We start from the raw sequence: 20,851 nt of genomic DNA on the forward strand, positions 1-20,851 counted from the left end.
TTTTGAGAAGAAGCCTGAATTTATTTTTGTATTTTGAAATAACAGATTTAAAGCCAACGGTTACGTTAATTCCCAATTTAGTTCCTCACGAAATCGTTTAGCTCTAATAACAAATTAGGGCATAAAATTTGGATAAAATTGTGGTTTCTTATTCTCCCAAATTTAAATATAAGGTACAATGACTTGTATTATTTAACAATACATGTTAAATGTGATTTAGGGGCCTGGAAAGAAAGCTCAGGTAATAAACTGTCTGCCTTACAAGTATGAGGACCCGGATTAAAGGCCCAGAAACCATGTGTAGAAGGCTGTATATGCTGGCACACCCCTCTAAGGCCGGCACTGGGGAGACCAAGGCAGAGGGATGATTGAAGTAGCAGCCAATTTTGCTTACTTGGCAATTTCCAGATCACTGACAGACTCTGCCTCAAAAAATTAAGGCAGACAATGTCTGAAGAACAACAGCTAAGGTAGTCTTCTGGACTCTACATACATGTCCCCACACATGCAGCCACACATACAAATGCACATACTTGCATATATGCAAAACTTCAATTGTAGATATGAAGATTTATTATTCTTTTTTTCCTTTTTTGAGATTATAATGTAATTACAACATTTTCTTCCTCCCTTTCCTCCTTCTGAGACTTCCATATACCTCTTCCTACTCTCCTTCAAATCCATGGCCACCTTTTTCACTGATTGTGATTGCACGAATATATGTGTGTGTAGATACATACACATACTCCCAAATGTAATCTGCTCAGTCCGTATAATGTCCCTTGTATTTATGTTTCCAGGCTGACCATTTGCCATTGGACAGCCCATTGGTGTGCTCCAACTCTCCCGCTCCCAGCATTCCTTAGTTGCTTGTAGTTCTTTGTGTGGAGCTCAGTCCTCACGGACTTTTCTCTGTTCACTTTGACCTGGTCGTTGGTGTCATGCAGGTTCATCTAACACTGAAGTCATGTTGGGGGGATTTATGGGTGTAGCCACTACTAGGTGACAAAACCTCACAGCCAATCCCTGACCCTCTGGCTCTCACAGTCTTCCTTCCCCCTCTTCTCCAGCGTTCCCTCAACTCTAGGCACAGGAGATGTTTTGTAGATGTGCTCACTGGGACTAGGATCCACAACTGTGCATTTTGATGGGCTACGGTTTTCTGTAAAGGTCTCCATATGTTGCAAAGAGAAGTTTCCTTGATGAGAGGGGAAGACTCTACTTATCTGTGGGCATAAGGACAAATGTTTAGATTATTGTTAAGAACTAGGCTGGTTTAATAAAGTAACGGCGATTCTCCTCCAAGACCAAAGATTTCACTGGCCCTCAGTAGTTAGCTAGGTTTCTAGTACCAGGCATGGTTTCCCTCTTGTTGAGGAGGCCTTAAGTCCAATTGGAAAGCTATTGGTTACCACCAAGGTATGAGTGCCACAACTGCACCCTGAAGGTTCCAGGGCTACGCTGGTCACTAATGTGGTTCATAGACATCCTAGCTGAGGAGGACTTTAGGTTGCCTCCCTCCTTTATAAGTGTGTGTGGTACCTCTGGTACTAAGAAAACTAGTCCCCAGAGAAGGGACATCAAAGTCAATGCTGGGTTATTCTTACTCATGTGGAAATAACATTGTCAGAGCTAGAAATATGGCTGAGTGGTTAAGAGCACTCGCTTCTTTTTCAGAGAGTCTGGGTTCACTTCTCAGCACCTACAAGGTAGCTCGCGTCTGTCTGTAACTCTAGATCCAGGGAGTCAAATGTTCTCTTCTGATTGCTACAGGTACTAGGCACGTATGGGGTACACACATATACCTGCAAGCAAAACAATCATACACATTAAATAAAATAAACAAGTCTTTTTAAAAAGTTTAAAGATAGCATTTCCTTGGTATATATTAAAATTATTTTTAATATAACTGTGCCAATTTATCTAGATGTACCTATAATTTAGGTATATAATAAGTATCATTCATCTAGACAACTATTTCATTTACTTTAATGGAACAGAAAAATTTTTTTCTTTGTTTAAAAGAAAGCCTCATTCTGTTGATAAATTCACACTTGTGTGTTTAAGCACACTCACTCCAATCAATAAAACTCAAGTGAAAAAAATCCTACTTTCTGAGTAGTTTATATTCAGTATCTCATAATCTAATCAGTCATATGAAAAAACAACATTTTCAAGATGTCATTGCAAAATTAACAGAAAAAAATGTAACAATATATAAAATTATGAAGCTGCACAAATATTGGAAACTCATAATCATGTAGCCGAAAGCCTAGCAGAGAAAATTCATATAATTTTATTTATTCTTGTTTTCACATATGCATTCCTTATTTGACTATATTTATGAGGCCTTGAACAGTTTATTTGGGCAGGGTTTTTGGGGGGGCAGTCCGTGGTGATATTTTATTTGTGTACCCCAATAAAGTTTATCTGGGGATCAGAGGAAAAAGCCAGCCACTATATTAAACATAGAGGTCAGGCAGTGGTAGCACATGCCTTTAATCCTAACATTCGGGAGGCAGAGATCCATCCGGATCTCTGTGAGTTCAAGACCACACTGGGAACAGAGCTAGGTCTGGTAGCATATGCCTTTAATCCCAGCACTAGTTACCATAGAAGTCTGGAGGGCTGTACAGACAGACAGGAAGTGATAGAGCTGGGCAGAAAGAGGATGTGATGTAGCTGGGTGGAGAGAGGAAGTAAGATGGCAGGGCACAGAAAGGTATACAGGCATGAGTATACAGGAAGTAGCTTTCTCTTGGGCTGAGGATTTCCTAGTGGTAAGAACCCATTGCTTGACTTGTTCTGTTCCTCTGATCTCTCAGTTTTTTACCCCAATAACCAGCTCTGGGTTTCTTTTTTATTATTAATAAAACCATTTAGCAAATTCATGTTACAATAGTCATCTGATCTATCTAATAAATTGTTGCAAACATGAGAATATCTATCTGACTCTTTGTTGTGTCTCTTAATCAGTTCCTTTTCTGGAAAGACTTGGTAGCTATTGTCTCCTGTTTGGCTGTTTTAAGGATGAAGCCAGAAGACATTGCTTTGGTATGTTCAAGTTGCTACAACAAAATGCCTGAGACATGTACTTCATAAGGCACAGATCTTTGATGCTTATAGTTCTTGAGCCTGGGAAGTCAAAGGTTAGGTCACAGAAAGATGAAGTGTCTGGTGAGGGCTCACCCTTCAGAGATGGAGGCTCCTGTATGTCCCTGAGGGGTGGAAGGCAAAGGGGGGCCACTCACCCTCTGCTCTCTTTCATTTGGGCTCTGAATACACTCAGAGGAACTCTGTCTTCATTATCTAATCACCTCCAAGAGATTCCACAACTGTATATCATCACATTGGTTTAGATTTTAGCATGTGAGGTTTGGATAGACACAACATTCAGTGATTGTATGACCTTCTACCCTACCCCCTAAAATTGTATCATTTTCACACACAAAAGTAAGGCCAACAGCTTTCAAAATCTTAGCTCACTCCCCCACCACCTCCAGAGCCTGAAGTTCAGCTTCACATGAACCTTAAATAAGTCATGTGCAGTGCTGATCAGAACAAGACAGTCACCTTTCACCAGACCATCTGTCGTACCTGGGACATTGGCTTTGGATTTTTTCTTCTTCTGGGTGTTGGGTGCTAATGAATTACCTTCTATGTTTGGTAACCATTCTTTTGTGTTTTGACTTTGTTGCTAATTTCTTCTCAATTCTGAAGTCACTTTCAAGTTCATTGTTTAATTCATTCTTGAAATGTTCTATAACATTAATATCTGCTTTTTAGCATTTTAAGGTATGTTTTACTCTCACAGATCACTTTCATTTGGAAAAAAAATCTTATCTTGAGCTGTTGTAGAATGTGATCTCCTCATTCAGAACCAAGGTGTTCCCTAACTAGTTTTTTTCTAGTTTATGGAATGCAAGTAGATTTCTTTTGAATAGCCAAAGCTTTGCTCTCCCCTCTTGATGCAAAATATTTTAAATATGTCATGTCTGTGTTTCTCTTTATTAATTATTGAATAATGTGACCATGATGTCCTGAAATACTAGTAGCAACTCCATGCTTAATGTCCAACAACCTATAGAAAGATAAAATAGATTTGGTGTCAAATATTGTCAGTTTAAAGGAATATTGTCACCAAGGATTGAGGCAGGACCTCCATCCCCATGCTAATCCACAGGGATCACCCCATGGAAGCAAAGCCAAGTTCATCCACCACAGCAGATCTTTCTTTTCTTAATTGATTAAACTTATTCTTTTGGAACATTATATACAACTATAATGTATTCTTTTTACCCTCACCTTTCACCCTCTGATCTCCCTGCCATCCTGTCAGACACCCTCCTCCCTAAAAGTCCTTTTCTCACAGCTTGCCTCTTTGTGCCCCTTTGTGACTCATGGTTTTAGCCAAGACCATTTGTGGGATCACAGGTTTTAACTGTCTACTGGAATCTGGTAGGCTCCCCTTTTATTACACAGCCAACTGTCCCTCTTTCGGAATTCACTGCTATCCAAAAGTGTAACAAGGAGGGGTAAAGGTTTTTGAGTCTCTCCCCAATCCATGACTGGCTGTTGACAGTCCCAGGATTGTGCAGGTCCAGTGCAGATAGTCATGGCTGCTGTGAGATCCTGCTTGCCAGGCTGTGACATGCCCTGAAGAAAGCATTTCCTAGCCCTTCTCCCTATTTTTGGCTCTTATATTCTGTCTTTCTGTAATGTTCCCTGAGCCTTAGAGGGAATCATAAACGTCCTTTTTAAGGCTAAGAACTCCAACAATCACCTACTCTCAGCACCTCGGGCAGGTGCAAGTCTGCATTTACCACCATTCACCGCAACGAGAAGCTTCTTTGACTAAAGATAGGAGTCATATTTGTCTATGAATATGAACATAAATATTTAGAACACAGTTTGACCCTGTATCGAATTAGCTAAACAACAGTAGTAAGTTCCCTCATATGCCCAAGACCTCTCAGATGTAGGTTTTCAACTAGGGTTATCATATCAGGTATACTGCCCCTCTTGTGGAGCAGGCCTCAAGTCCAATCTGAGAGTGAGAGTGACACCACTGTTACACCAGTGGACACATCTTGACCAACAAATTGGCGTAAGGCCATTGATAGCTTTTCTCCCCAACAGCCTGCATAGCACCTTGCAGAACTTTGAAAGTATTCTCATCTTCTAAGCCAAGCAAATAAAATGTATTGAATAGATGTGTCTAGAAGCCTGAAAGTCGTAAGAGAAAAACAGAAGTATCAGTGAGTCAAGTTTTATGCTTCTCATTGGCTCTGGTGCCCCACCACAGACACGAAGTGCCTTGGAGTTTGTGAGGCTTGACCTTCTAACTACTTGAGTTCTGGAAGATCCTTATAAGATGGCTGAGAGTAGTGAATTAAATGTTTCATGCGGTCAAATATTCTTGTAAACTGGCAAAGCTTGGGTACTCTATCCACGTTATCTCCCTGTGTATTGTTAACTATGGAATGACTATTGAAAACTTTGAGATCCTGATGGGAAGATGGGTTTAATATGAATGCAGTTTGCTATTAGTGAAATACATGTGTATAGAATAGACATTTCCTCATTTGGGGGTAACAGGAGAAAAGGAATATGTATTCTCACTAAGTTTTGCAATAGCTTCATATTGCCATAAATCTGAGACAGCTTATAGGGAGATAAGTTTATTTTGGTTGATGTTGTAATGTCAGGGAAGGAGTCCCATTGCTCTGGGCTTCTGATGATGGTGCATCAGGGCAGGAAGGCATGGCAGAACAAGGTGCTTACTATGGCAACCAGGAGGCAGAGAACGAAAGACTTAAGGGGAAAGCAATGTGTTCTACAATAGACTTCAGTGAGTTATATAAACAGTTAAGTACACAGTGCAGGGCATATAACAGAATCTATGATGATGGATTAGGACAAATCTAATAGGTTGAAATCTGAGTATAAACTTAGCTACAGCCAGTAGATCTCAAGTTGAGCCACCTCATAGTTAGACCAAGAAGGGGTCATTGATGAGCTGGAGAGTTGGGTCGTGGGTAAAGTGCTTGCTGCTCAAGCGAGGACAGGCATTCAGATCTCCAGCACCTGCATAAAAGCCAGGTATAGCAGTGTGCCTTTGTGACCCTAGTGCTGGGGAGGCAGAAGCCAGCAGATCCCTGGGGCTCGCTGACCAGCCAATCTAGCTATAATGGTAAGCTCCAGGTTCAGTGAGCAGCACCGTCTCAAAATATAAGGGGCAGAACTATACTACAATACCTAATGCTGACCTCTGGCCTCCTCATGCACAATCATGATTGAGCCCACACACAAACACACACATACATGCACACACACAAACATACATGCACAACGCAACTCTACAAAGAAAGAATCAATGAAAAAAAAATCTATGTAACATAGGCTACATCCCATCTATTCAATCTATCACACTTGAAGGCGTTGGAGACAAGCTCACTGTCCTAAAACACAGATCTCAGTTTTGTTAGCTTAGAAACCTCTGTACCATAGGAAATGACTTCTTCTCTCTAACCCGAGGTTGATGATTTCTTCAAACTCTTGAAGATTTACAGGAGGCTGTGCTCATGTCCACTATTGGTTCTTTCTGAATATTAACCATGTCTGTTTATTTTAAAGAAAATGCACTCCATATGTCACAGGATCATTTGTACTTACATCGCCACAGGGGATACATAAATAAATATCATATTATAAACATGTATAAATAGGTTTAGATGTGGAAGGGGCCACTTTTATCTTTAAAATGAGTCATTTTCATCTTGATCCCTGCAGAGGAGCAGAGGAACTGTTGGCTGGCTCCCAGACTTAGCTGCTTTTTTTTTTTTTTTAACATGCAGTTTCAGCTTTGGGACAGAATCTTCCCATTTAACTTGTCACATCAGAACAACGTTTTCTGGGTAGCATTTCCCATGAGTTAAGTTAGCAGGAAGAAATTCCATTCTTACTCCTATGCTTTGGGGTCCCCATGAAGGTCACATGTCATGGAGTCTATGTCCTAACATAAGGTCAGGAACCACATAGGTAGCCTAAAAACAACAAGACAGTGTTCTTACTAGATAATCGGCTGCCTTTCAGTGAACAATACTCCAGCTCAGTATGTTCGGTCCTACAGGAATGAGGCAGGCATTTCTGCCCTGACCTTTTAAATGTATGTATCAAAAAAGTAACCCCGGGCTGGAGAAATGGCTCACAGGTTAAGAGCACAGATTGCTCTTGGAGGGGTTTGTAGCTGGAGTTTTTCTGGTCCTGGCCCACGGTCAGGACAAATCTTTCTCACCCGCCAGTCCCACAGCTGCTCAGACCCAACCAAGTAAACACACAGAGATTTATATTACTTATAAACTGTATGGTCGTGGCAGGCTTCTATCTAGCTGTTCTTATATCTTAAATTAACCCATTTCTATTAGTCTATAAGTTGCCACGTGGCTTGTGGCTTACCAGTACCTTACATCTCTCTTGTCATGGCGGCAGCTGGTAGTGTCTCTGTGATTCAGCCTTCCACTTCCCAGAATTCTCCTCTCTCCTTGTCCCGCCTATACTTCTTGCCTGGCTACTGGCCAAGCAGTGTTTTATTTATTAACCAATCAGAACAACACATTTAACATACAGAACATCCCACTACAGGGGTTCAATTCCCAGCACCTACAGTGTGGCTCATAACCATCTATAACTCTAGTTACAGCTGGACCTGATGCCCTCTACGGGCCCCTGCAAGCACTGCATGCATGTGGTACACAGATATGCATGTGGGCAAAACACTCAGACACATAAAATTAAAAAAAAATGAATAAAATATGTTTAAAAAGAAAGAAAAGAAAAATTCTGTAAAAGGTAAAATTCTAAGCTCCTTGGAATTGTTTCTAGCAACAAGAAGGAGAAGGAGGAAGAGAGGAGTGAGGAGGAGAAAGGTCAATACAGTTTTTAGATGGAATTCTGGCTCAAAGAGGCGGCCTCTTCCAGGAACGTTGCTCTGACATGCTAACAATAGTACAATAGTCCTACTAGTTACAGCATAAGAGCCTACAAGATGTACTGTTCGCATGAGGCTGCCCTTGCCCTGCCGTGAATTAGTCTTAATTGACATCCAGTATTGTATCACTCAGGAGGACAGAAGTGGCCTTTTGTGAGGTCCCATCAATGTCCCATCTATACTCCTAAGTTATGCTAGTTATCCATGCTTAGCGTGCAGAAAAGCATTGCAGTCCTTTAATCATTTTCCGCACTTAGGGATATGAGCAGACCGTGTTATAGACTGATAAACTCTACTTCACATCTCTTATGTTCTCAATGATGCCCAGACCCAATGCATCAAAATTGAGCTCTTGATTCCTCTCCCAAATCTTAGCCTTCTCTTGGTGTTCTGTATCCCAGAATATGTTAGAACCACCCATTTCCTTCTGTCAGTCAGGTCCTATTGGGTGTAACCACTATATAATTCTTCAATGCATTGTTTCCCCTAAGCTTTCAGGGTCCAAGGCAGAAGATCTGTATACTATATGCTTAAATATGTAATCAATAACAACAAAGTAAATAAGGTGCTAAGTAAAATAGTTATAGCCTTCTAGCTTGCCAGATACTCTTTAATAAAGACCTAAAGAGAATATTCAAACAAAACATCTCTATTTCCTTGGAGGCTCATATTTTTAACTAGCAGCATGCAGAGAACTGGCCCACATCTCCAGGATTTCAAAACACAGGCCACTCACTTACCATTTTTTTATTCCACTTGCAAGGGTCCTGCTGTGAGTATCCATGAGAGTATGCAAGTCACACACCCTCCAAGCTCTAACAGGTATCTATAGTGTTGGAGTAGAATGGCTGTTGGCTTCTGTGCTCAAGCTACTGGGTCAATGATAAAATACCATAAAGCTTTTAAACACCAGAAATGGATTTCCCACAGTTCTAGAGGTTGAGGGGTCCACGATCAAGGGATCAGTAAGATATAGTGTCTGGGTTAGAACCATTCCCAGGCTCAGAGAATGTGTCTTAGAGTGTCTTCACATGCTGGAAGAGGCAAAGTAGACCCTGGGGCCTCTTTTAGAAGCTCTCTAACCCCATTCATGAGGGCTCCACTGTAGCTAGAGTTTTCCTGCCTGGCCCACAGTCAGGACAAATCTTTGTCACCCGCCAGTCCCACAGCCGCTCAGACCCAACCAAGTAAACACAGAGACTTATATTGCTTACAAACTGTATGGCCGTGGCAGGCTTCTTGCTAACTGTTCTTATAGCTTAATTTAATCCATTTCCATAAATCTATACCTTGCCATGTGGCTGGTGGCTTACCGGCATCTTCACATGCTGCTGGTCATGGTGGCGGCTGGCTGTGTCTCTCTCTGCCTCAGCCTTCCGCTTCCCAGAATTCTCCTCTCTCCTTGTCCCAACTACTTCCTGCCTGGCCACCTACTTCCTGCCTGGCCACTGGCCAATCAGTATTTTATTTATTGACCAATCAGAACAATTTGACATACAGACCATCCCACAGCACTCCACTCTCATAATCTAATTACTTCCCAAAGGCTTCACAGAAGCACAATGGTCCTTAGGCTTCATATGAATTTTGGTGGGGCAAATACAAACATTCAGACCATAGCAGCCACCCTGGGCCCTATGGCCAAACACACAAACTTGAAACAAGAATGGAGATTAGAAGGGGTAAGAGTGGGCTCTCAGCAGGAGGCTCCTGAGACTGCAAATCCAAAGTCGGGGGACAGGGGGGCCAAGTGTGGCCATCATAATCTCCTGACATATTCCTTGCCTTTCCCTTCTACTGTCACCATCCCACACTCTTCCTCCTAAACCCCTTCAATGGCCTCCCAGTTAACATCAATATTTTCTCCCTCCAGCATGTTCACTGCCCTACAGACAGGTGATTTGTTTTAGTAATTCAAATGCACCTTGGCCTAATATCCTTCAAAAACCTAATTGCTCTTAGTCTACCTAAGTCTTTACTATAATCTATCAAAGTACCCTATGGTCAGGACGCTACTTACTTCTTCAACTCTGTCCTCCACGATTCCTCACAGTCATTTTCCATTGACCTTGGAGTGCCTGCTCTTCCCTCTCTTTCACACTCTTCTATCATGTCCCAAGTGGCTCTGAGTACTTTTACTTGGCCTTTAGTCTTGGTCTCTGCAGGAATAAACCCTTTCCCAGGTCATATCACTTTTCCACGCATCTCTGCTGCCCTTTTACAGTTTCACATTCCAATGAGCTCTTGAGTCACAATACTGTAAATCACTTCTACTGCCTTGCTCTCAAGCTAGGAGCCTTAACAAGAACGAATGGACCTCCATCACTACCAGATGTTAATGTCACCACTTTGTAAAACCAAGAAGGGAACTACAGAAAAACTGTTTACCCCTCAACTCATCGTTAACGCAAAAGGAAACACATCTGACTTCCTCAGCATCCAGTAGATTGGCTGATTCGCAGAAGACACTCAAGAAGTATATATTGAATAACTGTGTGAGAAGTCCAGAGCTCAGCTCTAAATGTCCTTGAAACAGTACAAGTATTGATATGTAGATGGTGGAGAAGCCCACTGTGTTGCAGGTGCATTTCCTGGGTGTTTTAACAACTTGCTTTGGTGTTAGATCAAAGACCACTTGACTGAATTAATAAAATTTTACTTTGCACTCTAAAGAATCAAGCTGATACACTTTGGCTCATGAAAGGAAACTGTGATTCTGATCATAAAGAAGAAAAAAAAATGCTTCCCTTAGTCCTGTACCTTCTTACTTTCTACATAATGGTCTATATAGAGGCAAAGGTAGAATGCTTGCAAAATATGGACATTAGTCAAAGCTACATGGTGTGGGAGGGACAGAGGGAATGAGTGCCAGAAACACAGCTCATGTTAGTAACCAGCAGTGGATTATTGCTGTGCTCATAGCCATGACAAAAAAATGCAGAAATACAGAAGTAACCGGAGGGGGAGGAATAGTTGATTTTGATTCACAGTTTCAGGGGGAACCAGTCCCTTGCAGCAGGGATGGAGGACAAGGCAAGCCTGGAGCAGCAGCTGACTTGATGACCAGACCAGGAAACAAAGGACTCAATGTGAAACTAGAGGAGGGTCCAGCCTTCAACTGCCCACCCCCAAAAACCCACTCCTGGATAACCTCCCAAAACAGCGCCACCTTTTGGGAACCACGTGCTCAAACACAGGCGCCTGTAGAGGACATTCTACATTCAACCTACAACATTTAGCAATGGTAACCATTTCACATTGGTGTAAATCCATCTGAAGTTTTATGTTCACACATACCTGACTCTCTGCTTTTGTATATGGATACACTTTTTTTTTTTTTAGAGAATAGGGCTCATTCTTCACGTGGCTGTTATATAACTCATTTTTTTCCAGTTAATGCTGCATTGTTAAATATTCTGTGATATCATTTTCCAATACCACAGCAGGCATTCTATAATTGATTTAACCATTACAAGATTGTGTGTAATTTTGTTATTTTGGACATTGTTGCCATGAACATTCTTATAACTGAATGTTTGTCCAAAACAATTAATTTCTTAGGATAATTCCTGAATTGTGATTGCTGACATATATTGCTAACTTGATTTCCAAAAAAGCCATATAGTTACCCCAGTAGTGCGTGAGGGTCACAGTTCTGTTGCTCTTGACAGATTCTTAGCTTCAGTTTTTGTTAGTCTTTGCTCATTTTCAAATTTTGAGTGCTATTTCATATTTTTAAACTTGCTTTTTTTCATTGCTAGTGAGATTGAATTATGTCTTATATCAACTATTTGCATTTCTTCTGACAAAATCAAATTTAATAAATGTAAATATAAGTCCTATACTTGTTTTCCAAATACTGAATAACTGTGCAATGAAGAACTTGGCTTGTCTGTGGAGTGCATGAAAATGGAAATGGGAGGAATGCAAGAAGGAGGTGATGGCTGTCTGCAAATATTTAAACACTTACCCTACACCAAGAGAATTGTGCTCAGTTTTTTTTCTCCTAAGGGAAAAAAAGAGGACAAGCAGATGGAAAGTTGCAGGTTTTAGCTCATCTTTTTCCTCTGGCCTCATGTACATACATGTGTGGTATGCATGTGCACATACACACATGTGTACAAGTGCAGGTGTGTGTGCATGTATGTGGATGTCCAAGGTTGATGTTGGGAATCTTCCTCAATCACTCTCCACTGTATTCACTGAGGCAGGGTCTCTCAATTGAACCAATGGTTTGTTAATACATCTCACCTGGCTCTCCAACTTTCTCTGGGGAATTCCCTGTCTCTACCTTGCAAGCTTTAAGCTCTGCAAATTACAATGCAGGTGCCCTCCATGCCTCCCGTGTGGAATAGTCTCGCTTCATTGCACATCCCACTCTAGCATATGGGTGGTGTTCCCTGATGTGCCCCCATGAACTGGAAGCTCTGCCAACTGTGGCTGTCTAGTATGTTCTGAGACCGTCATACAAGAGCACTAGGCTAAGAAAAGACGGGAATTAAAACTTCAATTTCTACTGAGTACATGTGACTTTCTCACCATCAGAAAACTGAAAAATCATTAACTCAAAACATACAAGTTGAAGACCATCTGTGCCTTTCAGCTACCATTTTTATAGCACCTAATCAAGAGATCGTGGCAATTAAGGTGATTTATTTTCACTCTGATCTAAGCACAACGAGTTTAACTCACTTACTAGATTTTCAAATCAGTCAACTTAAAATATGTTTATATTATATTATAAGTAAGATTGCCGGGGCTGCTAAACTTTCAAGCAAATCATTTTTTAAAGCACAAAGTGGTTAAGAAAAATGAAAAGAATTGCTTACTTAGCAGGCCTGCTAGTATCTGAACACACTTGGTGCTCAGCTTAAACGATGTGTGCTTTTAACACACAAGACTATTTTACATTAAACCAATCTGTAAGTGTTCACTAAGTAAAATTCCTCCCAAGAGCAAGTTCTAATTTTCCAGTTATAGAAAATTTATAGAAGATGAGATCAAAATGACAATATATTTTCACCTATCATTTAGCTGCATTTCTTCTTTTGATACACCCAATCAGGCATCAAGTTTGTTCATTCTCTTTTAGATTAGGAATGGAGTTATATTGAATGCATCTTTCAACAACACAGACCAAGGGCAACTATTGCTCAGGGCAACAAACTTTGGTATAGTTAGCTGTCTAAACGAGGCTTGAGTTTGGTTTATAAAGCTAGGCAGAACACAGGGATTCTGGGCCAATTAGCCCGGTCAAAAGCTTTGATTTGCTGTCCTAAACTACGGAGTTCATAGGCTCGAGGTACACATTAGTAGGGCACACATTAGTGCTCAATCTTTGCCACAGTCCACCATGGTTTTCTTATTTTCATTTTTTCAAGCTCACTATTTTAAGTGATACCAGCCTCCGCCACTGTGTTATATGATCTTGCTGATACTGCAGATAAAATATAGCCACAATTTACTTTGGTAATTTAATACAGTAGAAGGAGTTTGAGAAAATCCTGGCTGTTCGCATGCTATTTCAGGATGACGTGACCCACCCTGATCCGGAGAAATTGAGTTAAACTGGGTCTGGTGTTTTCCCCTCTGTTTTGTAGCAACATTGTTCTGGGCTGTTTAACCCTAAGAAAGCTGAGAGCACTCACCAGATCAGGAAGGGAAGCCCAGTGCTCAGCTCTGATGTAAGAAGAGGTCTTCGGCATCAGTTAGTACACATTTTTGGAAAGCCATGTCTGGTTTTCTTACTCCCATTTCTAGTTTAGGAATTTAATCATTTCTTATAGAAACTCTTTCTAAAATTAGGTGAAGGAAGAGTGACTCTGCCTTCTCCACTGGGTTTATAATGAATTCACAACTGGCTACTGTAAGGAAGTCCCTTGTGATGGGCAACATGGATGCCATCCAGAATTTTTCTGCCTTGTTTGGACAGTCCATCACAATCAACGTAGCTAAGCATCTGCTCAACATGTCACAAAATAATGACAGTGAGCCACACAAGCCCCAATATTATATACTCCCCAAATTTTGTCTACTGGTTTTCCTAAAACACTGTAACTCTCCTAGTTTTCATGTCTTTGAATGCGCTATTGCCTTTAACATGAATGCCAGTCCCAATGCTGGGTGGGTTGGTGTGTCACAGTGGTTTTTATCCATGTAAAGAAAAGGGGCAGATGAATGGGAATCACGGAGAATTTTCTGAATACATTGGCGTCTTTCCTCGATACTTCCTGCCCACTCCCCCTGGTTTAGAAGGTCACATCTGTTAGCCCATGTTTTCCAGTGGAATGAAAGGTTAGTCAGATGATGAGTTCCCTAGCTGCCCAAACTAGGGCCCTACTTCTTTCTTTTGAGATGTCTTTCTTTGCTTGAGACAATGTCTCACTCACTCTATAGCCAGGACTGGCCTCAGAAACTTGATATCTTCCTGCCTCTGCCTCCAAAGTGCTGGCATTGTGGATATATACCACCACATCTGGCTTCTCACTTCTTCCTTTAGTTTTTTATTTTATCTCTTTTTCTTCTTCCCATTCTGGTATTTTGAATGGGTGGTATATGACAAGACCTCCGTTGAATGCTAGAGATGGAGATATGGGGAGGATACATGAACTTGTTCCTGCATCACACAAAGCCTGCAAGGATGGAATGAGGGAATGAACACTCTAAGGAGGACTGGAATGAAGTACACTATGAGCGTCACACACTAACCAGGGAGGCAGATTCATGGAGGAGGGCTTTGTTGGCATCCCTGGCTGGTGGGACGGGTAGAAACCTTGTGTTCTACAGAGAGACCCCCACTGCCTCCTTCATTCTCTCCTCATCCCACACAAGCCAAGTTACCTGTTCCCTTCAATCCTCAGCTGGACTACCACTCTGGGGAGCAGGGGATCTGATTTCCTGAACAGCCACAAGGAGGAAGATGTTCCCTCCCATTTAACCCTCCAGGAAATTAACTTCCCCAGCATTAAATCCAAAACAACAGGAAACAGGAGGTGAGAGCGAACTGAGGACCAGCTTCCCACTGCTGTCTCTGACTGCTCTGGGGTTTCCTTGCACACCTCTCAGAAAGTTATTCTCCATAAAATGAATGAACAACAGCTTTTATTTTTGAGGCAAGGTTGCATTGTGTAATTCAGACTACCCTTAAACTTGAGACCCTCTTTCCTCTGTCCCTCATGTGTTGGCATTACAAGCACTCACCACCACACAAGGCTTGTGAACACACTTTCCCCAGTCACCTGTAGTGTGTCTCTGCAACCTGACATGAAGCAGCAATAGAGAAGTAACCCATCACACGAATATCACACGAATTCTGCCTTTTCCTTGTCTCTGGATGGCCTCTCCCCTCACTGCAAAATCATAAACTTTACTAAGCCTATAAAACCAACTGTGCACATACTATTACTTGTCTTTGATCTTTCTTCATAAACAATCCAGGGTATAACAAATAGAACTGTGAATATCCAGTTATTCTTCTATCAGCATCAAAGCCTAAAGAATAGAAACTCGATTAATTCCTCTCTGGAATTTTTCTTGAGGGTCAAGGAGAAGACTCAATGAATAAAATGCTTGTTGCATAAGCCTTAGAGCCTGGGTTCAGACCCCTAGAACCCCCTAAAAATCCAGTTGCTATGGCATATGCCCATTACCCCAACACTAGAGAGTTGTGGAAATTCAAGGATCCAAAGGACTCACTGGCCAGTCCAGTCTGCCTAACCAAAATGAAGATCTTCGTGTTCAGTGAGACCATGTTTCAATAAAAATAAGCTGGAGAAATGGTTGAGGAAAAACATCCTGATGTCAACCTCTGGCCTCAATACATGTTCCATATGGGTGAGTGCACTTGTACACAAATGAACATACATGCACACACACGCACGCATGCACGCACGCACGCACGCACGCACGCGCACACACACGCACACACATGCATACACATACTCCAAAGGAAATAAATGTTTGCTTCTTCCATATCTTTAAGCCAAAATGACTTAACTTATTGACGATTTGTTTTCTTGTAGTTATAGACACTGAGCACATGTTTTGGCCCACTCTAATGGTGGGAATCGCTTATCTGGGATGTGTCCACGGCTTTTCTAGGGTCTGCATCTTTCACTGAACCCCTTATTCATGCTGTGTCCGTGGCTTGTCCAGGGTCTGCAAATTTCACTGGACTCCTTATTCATGCTGTGTCCATGGCTTGTCCAGGGTCTGCAGATTTCACTGGACCGACCCCTTATCCATGCTGCGTCCACGGCTTGTCCAGGGTCTGTATCTTTCACTGGACCGATCCCTTAACCATGCTGTGTCCACAGCTTGTCCAGGGTCTGCAGCTTTCACTAAGCTGCATACAGATCTCTGCCCTCCCTTCCAGAGGAACTTGGTGTTCGCTTGCATTGGTCCCAGACACCACTTCTCTCCTGAACCCTCTGTGACTAGCCAGAGCACCTACCTTCCAAATACATGCCTTGCTTCCTGGAGCAAGCCCGTGTGTGCCCTTGAGGCATAGAAACCACCTCTTTCCTTCTCTCGTTCTCATGCTGTAGTTCTGGTAGAAGCAGGACCTCTCTTCACCACTGTCGTCTCCTTTCTCCTTCTCCAATTTCCGCCAGATTCTGCACAATCCGTACAACTTCTCAGGTTGTTTCCTGTTCCACCATCTTTGTTTGAAGTTTTATAGACATATTTGAACTTCCTTCAGTGGAGTTTGTCCTGACATCTCATCTAAAACTTTCTGATGGGTTGCTCAGTTTGCAGCTGATTCCAACAAGTGTTCAAAGACGGCAGAGTGTTCAAATATATCATTGATATATTGGCAACATGAGCACTCCATGGGAGATGTGTACAGATTGTTCCCCTGGTCTCTCTCCATATCATTCTCCCAGCAGAATTAATATTTGTTAAATCGGTGAATGAGCTGATGTATGTACAGAGCTCTATTTAAAATGTATACGGGGCTGAAGAGATGGCTCAGCAGTTGGGACTAAGTCTTGTTCTTTGAGAAGTCACGTTTCAAGCACCCATGTTAGATGGCTCACAATCTCCCATTACCTCCAGATCTGACACCTTCTTCTAGACTGTAAAGGTAACTGAACTCACATATTCACACAATCATACACATCCATATAAGTTTTAAAGGACATTTTAAAAAGATAAAATGTATGCAAACTTGTGGAATGATGTCTCATTCCTGCCTGTTAATGGTGCCAGAGAAATATCACCCTTCCAATGTGACGCCACTGGATCCCATCCTGTCCCTTCATCACCCTGATGTCTTACCTGATGGATTCTCACAGTGTATTACACTTTTGACTTTTCATCATTCTTTCATTTTGATTTTTATTTATTTTTATGTATATGTGTGTTTTGCCTGTATGTATATTCACCACAGTACATGCCTGGAGCACACAAATGTCAGAAGAAAACACTGGATCCCTTAGAACTAGAGTTATGGATGCTTGTGAATTACTATGTAGGTGCTGGGAACTGAAACTGGGTCCCCTGCAAGAGCAGCAAGTGCTCTAACCTCTGACCTATGTCTCCAGCCCCATACCCTCTCCCACCCTTACTTCTGTTTACACCTTTGAGTTCTAATTCATCTTCCCATTGACTGATCCTCAAATAGTGTCTGAACAAACTTTATGACAGGGTGTGTGTGTGTGTGAGAGAGAGAGAGGGAGGGAGAGAGAGAGAGAGAGAGAGAGAGAGAGAGAGAGAGAGAGAGAGAGAGAGAGAGAGAGAGAGAGATGGGCTGTGAACCCAATCCTAACCCTTACTGTTGGGAATGCCACAATTATCCCAGTCAAAATCATTTGTACACATAAAGGAAATGAATACTACTGCTAATACCTTACCTGAGCAACTGAGAATGCTTTTCTTCATCTGTTCAGGAAACTAAGTCATGAAATCCAACCTAGGGAGTTGAAGGGAGGAAAAAAGAAATGAAGAAAAAAGGCATCGATATCATATTTCCCCAGAGGGAGTGCCTTGGGCAATCGTCTGCTGAATTCGCCCCTGCCGTGCACATACTTCACCTAAATTATATTATTGTTATTGCCTACTAGAAGAAGGCACAGCACTTCCCCGTGCACCTCTCCAGGGGGACCCCAAATTCGCTCTGCGTTCACTGCTCCCACCCTCACTCAGATTTTCCTCAAACTTTTGAATCATAATTCACCCAGATTATTAGCAATTTTCCTTCCTTATTGCATGATTTCTGTCTGCCCCTGGGTGGGTTTTGTTTTAATTAGAAGAAAAAGAGAATGGAAACGTTTCCATTGTAAACACACACAGAGGTTCTGTTGGCAAATGAGATTCTGGCAGGAGGAAAGCCTGTCCGTGGTCAGCTCAGCTGCAGTTGATTGGCTCAAAAACAAGACCAATTTTGAGGGAAATTAGAATACATTTTTTAAAGTGACAATTTTCTCCATCAGGTAGATTACACTATTTCCTGTTATTTTATGATACTGATATTTCACTTATACATTTTTCTCCAGCTCCCATAAAATTTTCCATCTGGAGTGAACTTTTCTAATCTCTCTGTAAGCTATTGGATTCAACTTCTCTTTCCTTTTGCCCTTCCTTTCTTCCTTTCCTCCTCATTCTTTTCTCCTACCTCTCTTTTCAAATGTCAGTTTCCATGAACCTCTATGGATACCAGCAAGCATACTAAAGAGCTTATCCGTTCAGAAAGCCAGGCCTGCAGGCTGGGTGGGGGTAGAAACCAGAGGAGCTACTGAAGTTACCTCTGCCTGAAACCTTAGCTCAGGCCTCCAACAGCTTACAACGAAAATCCTTCAAAATTAAGAGTCGTACGGTTTCCAGCTGATAGACATTTTCCACACAGGAGATGAAAGAGCAGGTACAGGCAGGGTTTCCTTCAAAGGGAGGGATGGCAGTTGGCTGTGGTTGTAGGCAAGGGAAGGGGGATAAATACTCTCGCTAAAGGCTTAAATCGTACCAAGCAGATCTTTTTCTGACCCCATCTCCCAATGGAACTGTAAAGTCTTCCCAGGCAAAACCAGGCAGAGTGAAGGAAAGAGAACAAAGGCTGGGGGATCACATGGATGAAGTTACAGGCTGATTACAACTCATGTGATGAGATTTTATTACTGCGGGAACAAGATGGAAAACATTTCTCTGCGGACATTATTTCCTGCCGCTGGATTACAGTGGGCTGTTTCTTTCTTTCAGACAATGTGGCTTGTCAGTTGGCTTCCCCCTCTCCCCACCTCGCCGCTCACCTTTGTTAATCGGCCATTCAGTGGTGTAACTTCGCCCCACTGCCTGAAGTCTGCCTTCTGCCCTGTTCTTGCTGTGCGAGTTTTGCTGTCATTTTGCAGATTTTGGAGAACATTCTGTGGAAGCTGGTATAAAGAGAATATGGGAAGGGTGATAGGTATTGTTTAGTAGAATTTTTAAGTAGGAAAGCTGGAGATAAATAGAGTCTCAAATGGTGAGGCACTTCCTGTGTCCATATGAAGTACTTCTTGAGTCCACATGAAGTACTTCCTGTGTCCAGGCAGGGCCAGCTTGCAGTCATATGAGGGAGCACCTGAGTGGGTCTTGATGGGCCATTACTAGGAATATGAAATGACACAGAAAGCCACCGTAAACAAGTCTGGCACTTAAGGACTGGTGGCCTAGCTCTTCTCGTGTGAAAGTTTAAACAATTCCCTAGATTATTCAAACCAAAGAAAGATTACTGGGTAAATAAAGCCTTCATGGTGGTTTCCTTCAGGGTACACCTGATTACTCCTTTGCTGAGATCAAATTTAAAATGCTACAGAGCATTTTAATTGTGTGCTCTTATTTCCCCAGTGAATGAGTGAGTTGTGGAAATGGTAGGGTTCTATTTTATTGTGGCTGAGTCTACAGACCCTCAGCACCCAAAATGAGAGATGCTATATTGAACATTTCTCCCCAAAATATTTTACACAAAACTTCAAAAGTTCCCAGCTGTTTGGAGACTCCTGGCCTGTTTTCATGGCAGTAAGGTTTTGCAAAAGCAGAGCCACTTCTTGGCATGATGATAGAGCCAAGAGATCACCCACTCTTCATTTATAAAAACTGTCAAAACTGAGTTGAGTGCCCCCCCCCAAGAATTAAAATGATCTCTAAGAGAAGCACGTTGGATGAGAATCAGCTAAGAATAACTCACTAAAGGAGAGGCTTTAGCATCATGCCAAAGAGAATGGTGAAGGAAGTTGCACATTGGTCTATAAGATTAGAATAAAATATTCATTCATTGCTTTTAAATATTTTAGCATCATTGCCTCGAATGGTAGGTACAAGAACTAGCTTTCTGTTACTGTTACAAATACCTGAGATAATCCAGGTATAAAAAGGAAAGACTTGTTCTGGCTCACACTTTCAGGGTTTTCCTTCTGGCTTGTGGTTAGGCCATATCATCTGATGGAGTGGATGGTGGAGGAAGTCACTCACCTCAGTGCCTAGACAGAAGGACAGAGGAGAAGATGTCAAGATCCTTTTACCCCCTTAGAGGGCATACTCCCATAACCTCAAACCTCCCTTTGGGTCCTCCCTCTTAGAATTCCCACCACCTCCCAATCACACCTTGGGTCCTCCCTCTTACAATTCCCACCACCTCCCAATCACACCTTGGGTCCTCCCTCTTAGAATTCCCACCACCTCCCAGTCACACCTTGGGTCCTCCCTCTTACAATTCCCACCACCTCCCAATCACACCTTGGGTCCTCCCTCCGACAATTCCCACCACCTCCCAACCACACCACCTGAGGAAGCAGCTTTGGATGCACGGGCATTTGATAGATGTGCCAGATCAAGCCTACAGCAGCAGTGGTAATCTAGCTGTGGCAGTCTGGTTTTTCTTTATTTTAT

General features: G+C 42.1%; 1 long non-coding RNA gene across 1 annotated transcript; it reads right to left on the reverse strand.

Moving 5' to 3' along the window:
• Window positions 1-555: 555 nt before the first annotated feature.
• LOC121821390 (uncharacterized) lies at window positions 556-19,370 on the reverse strand. The gene is made up of 3 exons (XR_006062209.2): window positions 19,234-19,370; window positions 17,845-17,903; window positions 556-1,226 (listed from the first exon to the last, which is right to left on the reverse strand). It is a non-coding gene; the product is annotated as an uncharacterized LOC121821390 (long non-coding RNA).
• Between the last annotated feature and the right edge of the window lie 1,481 nt (window positions 19,371-20,851).

This window comes from Peromyscus maniculatus, chromosome 11 (genome assembly GCF_049852395.1).
Source record: "Peromyscus maniculatus bairdii isolate BWxNUB_F1_BW_parent chromosome 11, HU_Pman_BW_mat_3.1, whole genome shotgun sequence".
NCBI classification, from domain to species: Eukaryota; Metazoa; Chordata; class Mammalia; order Rodentia; family Cricetidae; genus Peromyscus; species Peromyscus maniculatus.